The 13,085-nt window shown below is 42.4% G+C and overlaps 1 protein-coding gene across 2 annotated transcripts in view; it reads left to right on the forward strand.

The window, feature by feature from the left end:
- The window catches only part of DENND2B (DENN domain containing 2B), a 184,770-nt gene that overhangs the window by 165,120 nt on the left and 6,565 nt on the right, over positions 1-13,085 (forward strand). The gene's annotated exons all lie outside the window — the stretch shown is intronic.

Below are 13,085 nucleotides of genomic sequence, written 5' to 3' on the forward strand. Positions count from 1 at the left end.
AAAAAGGAAACCTTAAACCCTCTTTAAAATATGTGTTTCTTTGCCCTGATGTGGCTGTAATTTACTGATGTTCTGCTTCCTTCTTTCCTGCCAGATGTAGCTGTATTCTTCTTTGAATGGGTTATTTCAATGTAGCCCAGTCCTACAAGATGCTGAGTGCCTTGTCTTACAGTCTATGTGCTAGAATAGGTGTTCAGTGTGACATGAAATTAATGGTTTAAGGTAGCAAGCAGAGCTGCCACTTCAGATTTTTGAGAGAGAATTTTTTCACTTTATTCTCCCCCTCTCATGAGATACTTATATTTTGTACCACTTGGATTGTGTTACACTGGCACACACATTTTGTGGTGATTGAGACCAATATACGAGCTGTACGTTGACAGTATTTCAAACATTTTCTCAGAAAATGTGCGTCAGGCAGAAGACAGCCTGAGAAACAAAATGAACTTTCTAAGTTTCTGGCTTGTTTAAGATTCAGCAGTCTCAGAGAAAAGCATTAAAAATGACATTTTTAATATGCAGTAAACTTTGATGGCATTTTTAGTATGCTGTACCACAAGAAGGGTAGGATTTTTTCCTCCTTTTCTTCCTCCTTTCTGCCCTTCTTCATTCTAGATGTTAGCTAAAGCTCTACAGTGGAAAAACACGATCATCATCTCATTTATGATTTGTGCAATGAAATTCTCCTTCCCCATGAAAGACAATGGGATAAGATGACCATGTTGTTTGGTAGTTCTCTTCTGGATCACTTATTAGTGCAATAACTGTATGGCAATAATTTGCGACATTTTCTCAACTCAGCCTCCAGCTCTCAGGAAGTGGATTTAGAGCTAGATTCCCTATTTTCAGCTATAGAATGAGAGGGGTTAGGGGGCTGGGATTTCTTTTGTCCTCCTTTGTTGCTGACTAGAAAATTTCTTCCTCCTACTTTACAGCTGTCATGTTGTTAATAGTGTAATGATTGCCTGCCAATCTGAAACCACCAGCATGTGTTTTAACAAAGCCAAGTGGAAGCAAAGGTCCCAGTGTGGAAAAGCAGCAAGTAGCTAATACTCCTCTGCAGCACCTGGGCAGAACCACATTTGTTACGGATTTATGCTAAAAAGCTGTCGTGCAGGAAAGACCAGGGATAACTTTCCACTTTGAAATGCTGTGATGAATGCCAGGTGACTGATGTGTCCAGTGAATGCTTTCTTGCAAAAATCTTATTTGCTTGAGCTTTGTGGAAAGTCTGTTTGGACTTGAAAAAGCCAGATTCTAGCTCTAACGGGCACTTCGCATGTCTCCAGGGCTTTCATATGTCTCCCTCCTCATGCACTAATATTACGGAAGCAAAAAACAATGTCATGTTTCCCTTTAATAAACTTTTCTCTGCTTTGTTTTAAATGAAGTACTTCAAAGAGAGATCTCCTGACAGGGCATTCTCCTATCTACAGCTATCAGTTCCATGTGATACATCACAAATTTGTATCATCAGACAGGATTGTGCTTTCCTCAGTTATCTGTAGGAACTTAAACGTTAGTCAGATATTCCAGACAGGTGAGAGTTGAATTCTGAAGATGCATTTCTTAATGAAGTAAAATTAATTACTAATTAGTGTGAAGTCATGATAATTTTTAGAAATTTTGCATAAAATATTTGTCTTCTGATATTTGGATGACAAAAAAGAAAGCTCCTCTAGAGTCAAAATGAAGTCTGTACTTGGATACTCTTGGAAAGTATACTCTAATGAGTTGTGTAACTATAAAACATTGGAAGTCTGAATTACTTTTAACTAGCCAACAAATCCAATGGCTTTAAAGCAGGAATCCCTGAGAGCACATCGAACTTCTGTGCATCTCTGTTTAGCTAAGAGACATCATCCCATCAGGGTAAACAGCTCTCTGACCTTGGCCATTCCTGACATTGTCACCTCCTGGCTGTACTACAGCATTGTAACATACCTGCTCATTTCCAAAGTGTCAACCTGTAAGTCAGCACAAACTGCTGCAGCAACCCTCCATTGTCACATGGGCTACCGCAAGCACCACAGGCATAATCTTTGCTCTCTTTGGTGTTATCTTAGAAAATATTAAGGTACTTGCCCTTCCATGTGTCTTAGCACAGTGCCCAGCATATCAACATAGTACCTGAAGTTCTGTGATATTCTCTGTTCTGGTATAATGCAACCTTTTATCGTGATAGAAAAGCTTTCTTGTACACATGATTGTGCAAGAAACTTTAATGGGGGAGTGATAAAAGGGCAGACAAGTGCCACATGGGCCCTCACCTCCCAAGTCCTACTTCTTTAGGGTGCTTGTAAGGTGCCATCAGGAGGCATTCAGGTGATGACAGTGAGGCTGCTGATGAAAGTGTACTGGTAGGGTAAGATAGCATGAGGTAGGAGAGGATTTTGCAAGCTTGAAGTCAGAGAAGAAAAATCCAGAAACTAGGTTATGACCACTATGTTAATAACAAAAATCACCTCCCTGGAACCATTACTATCATGAAGAATTCAGTGTCTGAGCTCCCTGTAACTCACCTTCAGTAGTCATGGGAGTCTGTCCCAGAACTGCCTGTGTCACTGGTGACTCGTTGATAAGGAATAGCTGCACTGCTTTAGCCAGACAGGTAAGACCATGTTATGGTTCCTTCATAGGTATTTTACAAGCTCTGCGCTTCTCTTTTCAAAGCTCAGCTTTGAAAGCTCTGTCTGCAGAACACCACATCAGCTAAATCCTGAAGTGTGACTCATCTCTTGCAAAACAAGGTTTATGTTGGCTTGTTTTCTTGGGGAAAAAAAACATATGATTTGAGGGGTAGGGAGTTAAGTAGCTACACTCTTTGTGTTGTAAGCATAGCTAAAACAATTCTGTAAAAGAGGATAACTGATAACTGGGCTGATATGATGTGGAAAACATGCATTTCCTCCTCAGTTCGTGCCTCTTCTCCCTCCTAGTGTTATCACTGAGGCCTTTTTTGCACTCTGAGATATCACAAAGCTTGCTTGCAGCAAAAATATCAGCATTCAAATTAGGGGAGCCACCGTGTCTTGACTCTGCCTTTCACACTTAGCAAATCTGCAGTTAGGTTCTAACTTTTGCATCAGCCTGCTGCTGCCAAGTGCTGGAAGCATGCCTTGAAAAGTGAGAAAACAGTGAATGGATCCTTGAGGTGAATGGGCATTTTGCAATAGCTGTGCTCGTGGTTTGTGGAATCAAGTCACCCACCCTGGGAAACGTTTGGTTCCTGATTAATATTTTCCCTATGTCAAGCTCCTGCACAGTGCACAGTACAGGATTTGCACCTGTTTCTGGACTAGGAAGGAGTTGTTAGCTGTCTGCTAATACTGGGTAGTATCTGTTACAACCCATCTGTATTAAACAAAACAGGGAGATCTCTCATTTTTGTATTAGAGAGCGATTTACCTGGTTGCATAGATCAACTGTAGCAGTATTTGTTGTAGTATGGGTAGCAATTAAGTATGAAATGTTCAAAACTGGCAACTGAGCTTGGATTAACCTAGATGGACTTTGATCACCATGATTTTCACATGAGCGATGCATTCGGGGTCCCATTCCCTCCCCACATTTTCCCCCACATGATCAGATTTACACTAGGGAATTCCCTGTTTTATTTAGGTAGGATGAGCAAAGCTTTCTGTTGGCAGATCTCCACTGACATCAACAGAAAAAGTAACCTAAAATTCGCACATGCAGATTTGCCAGTATTTCCTTAGAAGAAGGAAGGCAAGTATTGATCACAAGTATAGTACTAGCTGCATATTTTAATCCATCAACTAAAGACCTCATGTCATGACTCTTAGTTTACTTCTATTCTTACGTATGTGTTTGCTGTAAAAATATAACTGAATGATAATGCAAAGTATTACTCCGACTTCTATGGTAAAGCACACTCACCTTTCCACATAATATGTGCCCCTCAGTGATTTTAAACATCATGTTAATTATTCTAGCCAAAAATTTAAAAAAAGCAATAGAGGAAACTCAGAAAGTTCAAAACTTACCTTCTGATCAAGTAAGCAAGCACAGCATCCTAAACTTCCTGGTGCTACCCAGATCTTCACAGATTTAGGTGTTAAGATCAGGACTGCTTGGTACTTAGGTATCTGCACCTTCAATGTTGGCCTGGACAAATTCACAATTAATATAAAGGCAAGAAGCAAATAACTCCAATATAGCAATTAGTAAGGAATCTTCTCAATCTTTTTGCATGTCAGACAAGCTGGTTTTGTTAATTTGGTTTTATGTGGGGTATCAGCAGAAAAGCATTACATGACAGTTGATATTCAACCTGAAATTGAGCCTGAAAAGGAAATAAATAGATTATAAAAAGCAATGATTTCCTTTCATCCAAGCACAGGTGTAACAGCTGACCATGCAGAGAAGACTGCTGGCCTCTCTGTACCATCCTCTCTAAGAGTAGCTGTGACAGGCAGAAACAGGGCAGTAAATTCTACTTGCTGTAGGCAGCTGAGGTCTGTGATCTGTCTTGGCCAGAGGGGCTGCCTGTGCTGTGCCCTGTAGGAGATGGGGACTGCTGGGATGGCCCATCTCTGCGGGGGCTGCTCTTGCCTCCACCCGTATCCAAAGATGACTTTGAATTCTGTTTCCTGCCAGCACAGTGCCGTGGTGCCGAGATGAACAAGGTGCCATGGCGGCAGCAGGACAGTCCTTCTCCTTGTGTACCTGTAGTAGCAGTGAGCTCTTTTGGGAGGGATTCTGCCACAGGGAACTGAGTCCAGGGAAAAAAAATCAAATTATTTAATTATTAAATTAAAATCATAATTAAATTATTAAAAGTTAGTAGATAAATTAAAACTATATTAAAAATAAATTAAAATTATTTACTATCTTCAAACATTGTGATACCTACTTCCAAACCACCTTATAAAGGCTTGAAGGATTCACTGTAGTTTACCCCTGAAAGGCTTTCAGAAAAGCCAAAGAGTATTCAAATTTCAGAAGCTGAAATGCACCTTGCTGACAAGCAGAGGCTAACTTTACAGCCATTCAAACAGCTCTCTCTTCCACAGCGGTCAGGGTACTTTTGGTTCAAAAGGGGCTGTCATGTCTTTTGTGGGTACTTCTGGGCTTATCTGATTAAAACAGAAGTGAAAAAAAAGGTCATTTAGGCTTCGCTTCAGCAAATCCTTCTGCACAATGAAACTAAATTAAAGTTGAAAATTGCACATAAGTACTTCGCTGAATCAAAGCCTGAAAGATTGTTTTGCTTTTTCTTTTATGCTTGCCTTTATTTTGTGAAGCCAGATGTGAACTAACTATAATTCCTGCTGCTCTGTAGTCACTAGAAATAGTTTTTCTATCAGTACTCAGACAGATAACTATATTAGAATTAATTTGTGTTTGAGTAAAATGGCAATAAATTGAGAATAAATTCTGGTGTTCATTTTGACCACAATTTTCTCTCCACATGCAGGTATATAATTGTTGTGGAGATAACTTGTCTTTTCAGTTTGTAAATTCTTTCTGATAGCAGCTGTGTTTGTGTATTTGCTAATGATCAGGCAGCTGTGTAAAGGGGGGGGGGACAAGACTGCCAGAAGTATAAGAGCTTTGGTTGTGTCTGACCTGCTTCTGCATCAGGAGTTGTGGCTTTGGGAGTTTGGTCTCCCATAGCTTTAGCTACACCAGTGTTGGGCCCTTCCCTCGCGCTGCTCCTGTGGAGCTCAGCCCTCGCGGCAGAGTGAGGACAGACAAGAGGAACTGCCAGCTTGTCAGTCCCTGCAGCAACCTTTCCATTTGTCTCCTCCCACGGGACACAACCTTTAGCCATGTTCACCTGTGCTGGCTTTGCCTGGTCCTTGCATGGTTCAGCCCAGCCCTGTCCCACCCCTTTACTCTGCATCCCAGCCTCTTTGCCCTCAGTTCACTTTGCCTTTCCATCTGCTCACCAGACTTACTTTGTCTTCCTCCCTTCCTGTTCCTGTCTTGTTTTATATTCTTTAATTTAATTCTGCACTTAATGCAGCCACCTCCCTTCCTTCCTTTATCTTCCCTAGGGTTCCCTGCAGGCACAGGAGGCTTCTGTCTCTCGGATGCAGACTTTCTGCTCTCAGCTGTGATTCCCATTGCTCAGTGTAGCCCAGAGCTACAATGGAAAGGAAGGTGCTGCTTAGTGTGGACAATTTCTTCTGAAGAAATCAGCAGTGAAAATACATCTCTGCTTATTATGCACAAAATTGTTATTTTAGGAGGGCTTCTAGCATGACCAAATTAGAGTGAATTTACACATCAGTAATAGATGTCAAGTCCTTGGCACACAGGCCACCGGCTCCTGCCAGCCTTCAAGTCTTTGCCACCAAAGGATACCGGTATACCTTTTCACAGAAAAGGGTGTCAAGAATGTTTTATATAGCAAAAAATATCTTTTTTTTTAATTTGGTCTTGTTCCTGGAAGCAACCTGATCTAATGTTGAACAAGAAGGTAGGACCAGATGACCTCCTGAGGTTCCTTCCCACCTAAATTATTTTATGATTCTATATTATTTTACCTAAAATTGGAAAACAGAAAATGTTATCCAGAGGCAGAGACACAAACTTAAAAAAAATCAGAGAAAAAAATTAAATTCTGAATCCTGCTCATGTGAAAATGGTGCCTTCTAAAAGGCAGCTACACTACTAACGGGCAGGTTTCCCAGTCCCAGGAGTAATTGCAGGTCTCTTGCATAAATGTACAGAGATATCCTTTTAAACTTTAATCCGCATTGATATTACGCATGACGGCCTTGATTCTCAAAATCTTCATTTCAGCTTCTCTTCAGTGTTAAGTTACAAGCACAAAGCTATTTGCTGCCTCATGTTGTTCCTGTGCAGAAGGTCACCCCGTACGCTTCCTGCAGTCGTCTTCTGTGACAGCCCGCTCGCTCGCTGCCACGCCTGGCCTGACGCTGGGCCCCTGAATGCCGCTATTGTTCGGGAACGCTGGGTTAGCACGTTCCGTGACTTGGGGCCTTTTCTCACGGCCGCAGCCAGGCAGTCAGATTGCTCCACCACCATGCTCTTTTTTCCTGCAGCAACAATGACTCACATGATTTTATTTTGAATTGTTCATGGGATAGGTCTTCTTGCTAAAATGCTGCAAAACATGTCATTTCTTTGGTTTGAATGAACAGAAATGAATTCCATTTTTTTTTCTCCTTTTCAATGCCCATAGAGTGAACAAATGAGACACAATCAGCAATAATCTTACCTACGCAGAAATGCCAGCATGTCTGACAATTTAATGTTAGCTGGTAACATGGAAATGTCCTGCACTGTTGTATCAAAGATGGAAACCTGAATTCTCTGTTCTTCCTCCTTGGCCTATTTGATGGTATCTGGGTTATAGAAAATGCATCCTCACAGCACTGCAGTTTCTGGAGTGAAGCAGAAGCCGTTGATGCTGGGGGGCGCTGGGTGCAGCGCAGCCTCAGGAGCCTGGGGCCAGCGCGGGGGCTGCAGGCACCACGCAGTGTGGAGCGGGTGTCCTCCCGCTGACACAGCCTCCCCAGCACCCAGCTTTTCAAACAGCCCAGGGGTCTTCCAGTGCTTCCTTTAGAAGCTGACCTCTGGCAGAAAGCCTGCAAGAACTGATAATGGCTAGGCAGCTGGAGCATGGGTACTGATGCATTTTCATTTATCTGTTGTCCCTGATGCTATTACTTGGTCTTATCCACCTGAATAAAACTGCTGCTCTTACTTAGTTTTATCCACCTGGAGCTTTCTAGAGAGAAGCCTTTATTTTCTCAAAGTACAGGTGTGTACTGTGTCCAGTGCAGTGGAGTTCTGCTCTAAGTGCCAGCGTGAGCAGTAACAGCATTTTTACATGCACTCCATCTCCCATCCAAATGGTAGCAGTCTGCTTCAATTTTTATTTCCATTTTCCTCTCTTTACGTGATGCCTTTCAAGCAGTTTATTCTGTCCTTCCGGTCTGCCTCTGCACTTTCTGTGTGTTGGGGGAGGAGACTGCCTGAGTTCTCGGCCTTGTAGTCATTTCCCAGCAACTTTTAGAGAGTCTTCTGCAAATCTTTTGGACCATTTTATCTTGCAAGTTGTCACAGATCTCTCCCTCTTTCTCACTATCTCTCGGAGACTGGAGTTAATCCAAGATTTAGAGGGGTGTTGAGGAGTGTAAGAGGAAATGTCAAGCCGCTGTTTCTGCTATGGAGTTTATCAGTGGTGCAAGGGTAGGAGCTACCCCATAAAAGCACTGCTGTGGCCTGTGATGAGACATGTGAGGGTGCAGTATGCACGTGAGCCGAGGTGTCACACCTGGAAACGACAGAGCCTTCAGGCTCTAGCCAGAATGTGGGGGAGGAAGGGGTGTAGGGCAGGAAGGTAACTCGCTCGTGGAGCAGTTGTGGGTTGGAGCATGTATGCATTAAAAGTGATGGATGAAAGAGTTCAGCAAATGTGGAGAGTAACATAAGTGAATCAGCAGGGAGAAGTGAGAAACATGAAAAGGTTGTGGAAAAGTAAACACCATGAAAGCCGTGGTGTTTGTTAAACAAAGAGGCCCTGTTTACTTCTTTGGATTTACATTTTTGGCTACATTTCTCCATTCAAGGAAATGGAGGGAACCAGATTCCAGTAATCAGTACCAGTCACGTGCCTGGTCTGGAGCATCTGCATAGCATAGATCTGGCATCAGCCACCAGGGCGCTGGGGCCGGTGTGAAGTTTGGCCCTGCAGTAGGTGCACCTGCCCGAAGCCCTGTGCAGACCCACCCAGAGCAGCAAGGTGACTGCAGGGAGGCCCACTGGCATGCGGCTGTTGTCCAAGACCCACAGCCCTAGATGCAGGAGGTACTCGTAGTGTGTGACTCTCAGATTTGTGAGGGGTGGCGCTGGAGAGCGGAGTGAGGAGGAATACAATTTTTTCTCTGTAACAAAAGCCAAAGATTGTTAACAACAGTAAGAGTTAACAACTGTATCTACAGAACATTTCCAGTGTGGGTAGGATGTGTAATTCAGAATGACTTTTGGCATTTTGTGAGAGCTGGTGACTGGTGGTACGCAAAGAGCTGTGGTGTTGGAAACAGAAGCACGCAGAACTCGCACCTGCACTGGCAATACAGCTCGATCCAGGACTCTGACCATTCACTGTCAGCTGCGAACAAAGTGTGTTCCTGAGAATATGCTAGTTATGCTATGATAACAGATTGGTGACTAGTTAATAATATGGCCTAGATTTGGGGTTATTTGTTGATTGACTGACAGAGAAATTAATTGTAGATGTCTTCCTATCTGCTGGATAGTAGATGTTCATTCTCCTTGACGAAACTGATTGCAGAGCTAGAATCTGGCAATACCAAATTCAGTATTTCCAGAAATACTTTTTCCTTTTCACTGAAGGGTGGCTTAGAAATAGATATATCCTATAGCCTTGAGAATATAGATGCTTCAGGAGCCTCAACTTGAAGAAGCAGTATATCTTTCAATGTGGCAAAATCTATCTTTGTTGATCTACAGTCAAATTACGGCAGTTTAGCCAGTGGCTGTGCGTAGGCTGAGCTATAACAGCACTAGATGCTCTGAGTGGTAACATCAATTATATTATTTTTCTTCTATTAAGGGACATAGTTAAGTCACATTAATTTACTTTTGAAGTGGCCAAGGCCATTTTCACAAGCCATCACCACAATTCAGCTGTCATGGCCATTTCTTAAATTCCTGTATCTTCGTTGTTACTCTGAGCCTTAGGTCTCTGCAGCCAAGTACAGGACACAAAAAAGTGTATATGTTATCATGAGAAAATGATTTGGAAAAAAAATAACCCAGAGGAGGAGAAATCAGCTTTGAATGAGAAGATTTTTTAATCTGGTAAATAAAACGCATAGCAAGAACCAAAACCTGGGCAAATTCTGAATAAAAGTAAGCATGCATTTATTTATCTTTTAACAGCATGATAACCATGGAAAATAGCAGAAGTGGAAGTGGTGGATTCTCTGTCTTTTGAAGTCAATCTTAAACTCAATGTTTTTCTAAAAATTGTTCACTAATTTTGCTTTAGCTGAGTGCAAATTACTGGGATGAGTACAGGACTAAAGAGATGAATTCTGTGGCCTGCGCTATATGGTAGTCTGACGGGGAAATAGCCGTACACCTCTGTATATAAGAAAATTCCCTTATCCTGCAAAACTTGCCGAGACGGCCACCTTTATTTTCGCAGTCAGGTATGATTAGTAGACTTCCTCAGTGTGTGCAGGACAGCTGGTACCCAACAGAGCAGGCGGGCACGCTGAAGGCAGCCTCTTCCCAAGAGCAGCTCAGCAGCCGTGAGGTACCCGAGGCCAGCAGAAGCCTCGGGCGCGTCCCCGGAGCAAGACAGGAGCTCAGCGTCAGCCCTGCTGGCACCAGGGCAGCTGCGTTACCGAGCGAGCGTCGGCGGGAGCGAGCCGTAGCCGTAGCATCGGCAGGTCGTGCTGGGACCGGGGGCATGGCTGGCTCCCTGCCGTCACCGGGTAGCTGGCCGCTAGTGTCATATGGCATCTCCCCCTTGCAGGTGGTTCCTGCAGCTCGTCCTCTCTGAAGCAGGTGGTGGTTTATGCCGTATGTGACTCATGCCAGTTTTGTTTCTCATGCATTTCTTATGTATAAAATTACCTGTAAATAGGTAATATAAAAAGTGTTTTCCAGTGAAATGACAACTAGAACATTAGGCAATGTTCCCATTAAAAATGCATAAACCAAAAGAAAAACCCTTCTTTCAAAACCTTCTCTCTGTCTTATCAAAACTGCCCTGGACTACTACAAGTGAAAATATTTTAAAAATCTAATTTCTGTGAGTATTCCATTGGTTTACTTTTTGTGCTTCACCCACCTTAAAGAAAATAAACAGTCTGGTTTACTTTGCATTTCTCATAAACAAGGACAGTGGGATAGTGTGTGGGTTGCAAATCTTGAAAGGAAAAAGTGGAGCAGACTTAGTTTCCCAGGGTAGGGCTTTCTTTTTTTATTTTACCAAATCCATTTCTCATGAATAATATCCTTTTTAAAGGATTTGAACAATATTTCAGAGATTTAAGCTAGAAGTCCCCTTACAACCATCACCTCTGAATTTGACCTTATATACTGTAAAGGTAAGTAAAGACTCGCATAGGAGTCAAAGAAATATATCCTTTCTAATCATGGTTCCTTGTGGCTACGGTGGAGGTAGGGGCACTCTTGTACAAGCAAGAGAGGTTAGTTCAGGTGCCAGGTAAGCATGGGTGACTGCCACTGACTTCTCCGCGAGCAGCAGGTGGGAGGGAGGGTGCTCTGGGGTGCCGGGGACTTGAAGGAAACTTCTGGGAGGCTGAATTCAAAAGTGAGTGTTTCGCGGGTGGGCAGCTGGGACTCCTTTCCAGGAAGGATTTTCTGAGGCTGAATTTTGAAAAAAATCCTGTGTGGAGCCTTAAAGTGGACAGACTGAGCTGCTCTCAAGGGCAAGCGCGTGACCTGCACGCGGCTAGCAGAGCAGGGGCTGCCGTGGGACGACCGCCCTGACGGCGAGCAGCGTGCAGCTGCGTCCTGGGCCGGGCCCAAAGCCTCCCCTAGCGTGGGAATAGCGTGCACCAGAGGATGTAGCGGCTGATTTACGTCACAGCGCTGCATCTGAAAGAACAAGTTACAAAAGGGCATTCTATAGAAAGGAAAAAAATATTAACCAAATATTAGAAGAATGTTTGTCTTTCTGCTTTTAGCATAACGTGGTTCTTTTTTCAGTCACTTTTCTGTGATGACTGAATTTTTAACAGTTGAAAATACCGCAGAGTCATTACAGTGAGCCTATAATTGTTCTGAGAGTCTCTGTCATGCTGTTCCACGGTTTTTCAGAAACATTATGCTTGCTATTGCATATGCTGTAGAGACCAAAATATGAGTCAATGGCACCACCATCACAAGCTATATGAAAAATTATAAAACTACATTATAAGAAACCTATGTCAGGCTGCATGTATTATAAAAACATGCTGTGACTGGTAGATCTTAAGTATCAAGTAAAAACCCTACAGATTACTTACAGTAAAAGACAGACATTCACTCTTCCCCCACCCTTTTCTCTTTTCCTCTAATTCTTGCTTTGACCATTCAGTAAATGTCAAAGGGTAATCATTAAAGCAAGCAAACAGGTGAAACTTTTTTCCTGTCCTTGGAATAATCTACAACTAACTTGCAAAAGTTACTCCAGTGGAGGTTTGATGCCACCTAAAGTTCCTGAGGAGACTTGCAGTAAGAAAGACAGTATTGCAGTATTCTCAAGCAGTAATAGCGCCGAAGTTACTAGTTATTTATAGTGCTTTGTGGCTACATTGAGCACAGCAGAAGTTTGCATTGTGAGAAAATTAGCTCAGTCATGCTAGGCTGGGTAAAATTCCAAAATCCTGCCTTCTTCAGCTTGCAAAAAGCAGACATTGTAACTCAGGCCAAAATCAAAGCTTTGAAAAGAAGAGCCTGATTTTATTCCTCTGCTGCTAAAACTAGCTTGATAAGGATGTTTCTTTATTTTCAGCTTTCAGAAACCACCTGACTGTAAAAGGTTCAGTAGATGGAAGGACAGCGAAATTGAGACATTTTCTACAAATGATACGAAGCTTTGATATTTAGGGGATACTTAAATGTTTATTCCAGAGCACTTTACTGAGCAGGATTAATACCATTATAACTAGTTTTGGGCAATAACCTCATCAAAATATATTGCGATAACAATAGGCTGTTTTCACAAAAATATACATACTTCGAAAAGTGTGTTGCTTTTGCTAGATTTCCTTTGTCGGAAGTACTGAAAAAAGTGTGGTAGACATTTCCTTTGGGATATTTTGGGTTTTCTTTCATTTTCTCTTATTTGTGCGTTACTGCTCGACATAGGAACATATACATAGTATTATGCATTGTTATAATTGAGAGCTAAGAACTGAAGCTGCTTTTTTGTTTTAATCATCTCATTAAAAGTTGCTGCTATTTAGGGCTGCCGGGAACATCAGCCTTGTTTTGTAGATTAAAATGTTTCCTGACTGCTGTAATGAAAAAAAACTGACTATAGTCTTCTGGCTTCAGTTTCACATTACCTAAAGGACAGAGGAGGAGTCGCCACGCAGCAC

The sequence above is a fragment of the Rhea pennata genome, chromosome 5 (genome assembly GCF_028389875.1).
Source record: "Rhea pennata isolate bPtePen1 chromosome 5, bPtePen1.pri, whole genome shotgun sequence".
Taxonomy (NCBI): Eukaryota; Metazoa; Chordata; class Aves; order Rheiformes; family Rheidae; genus Rhea; species Rhea pennata.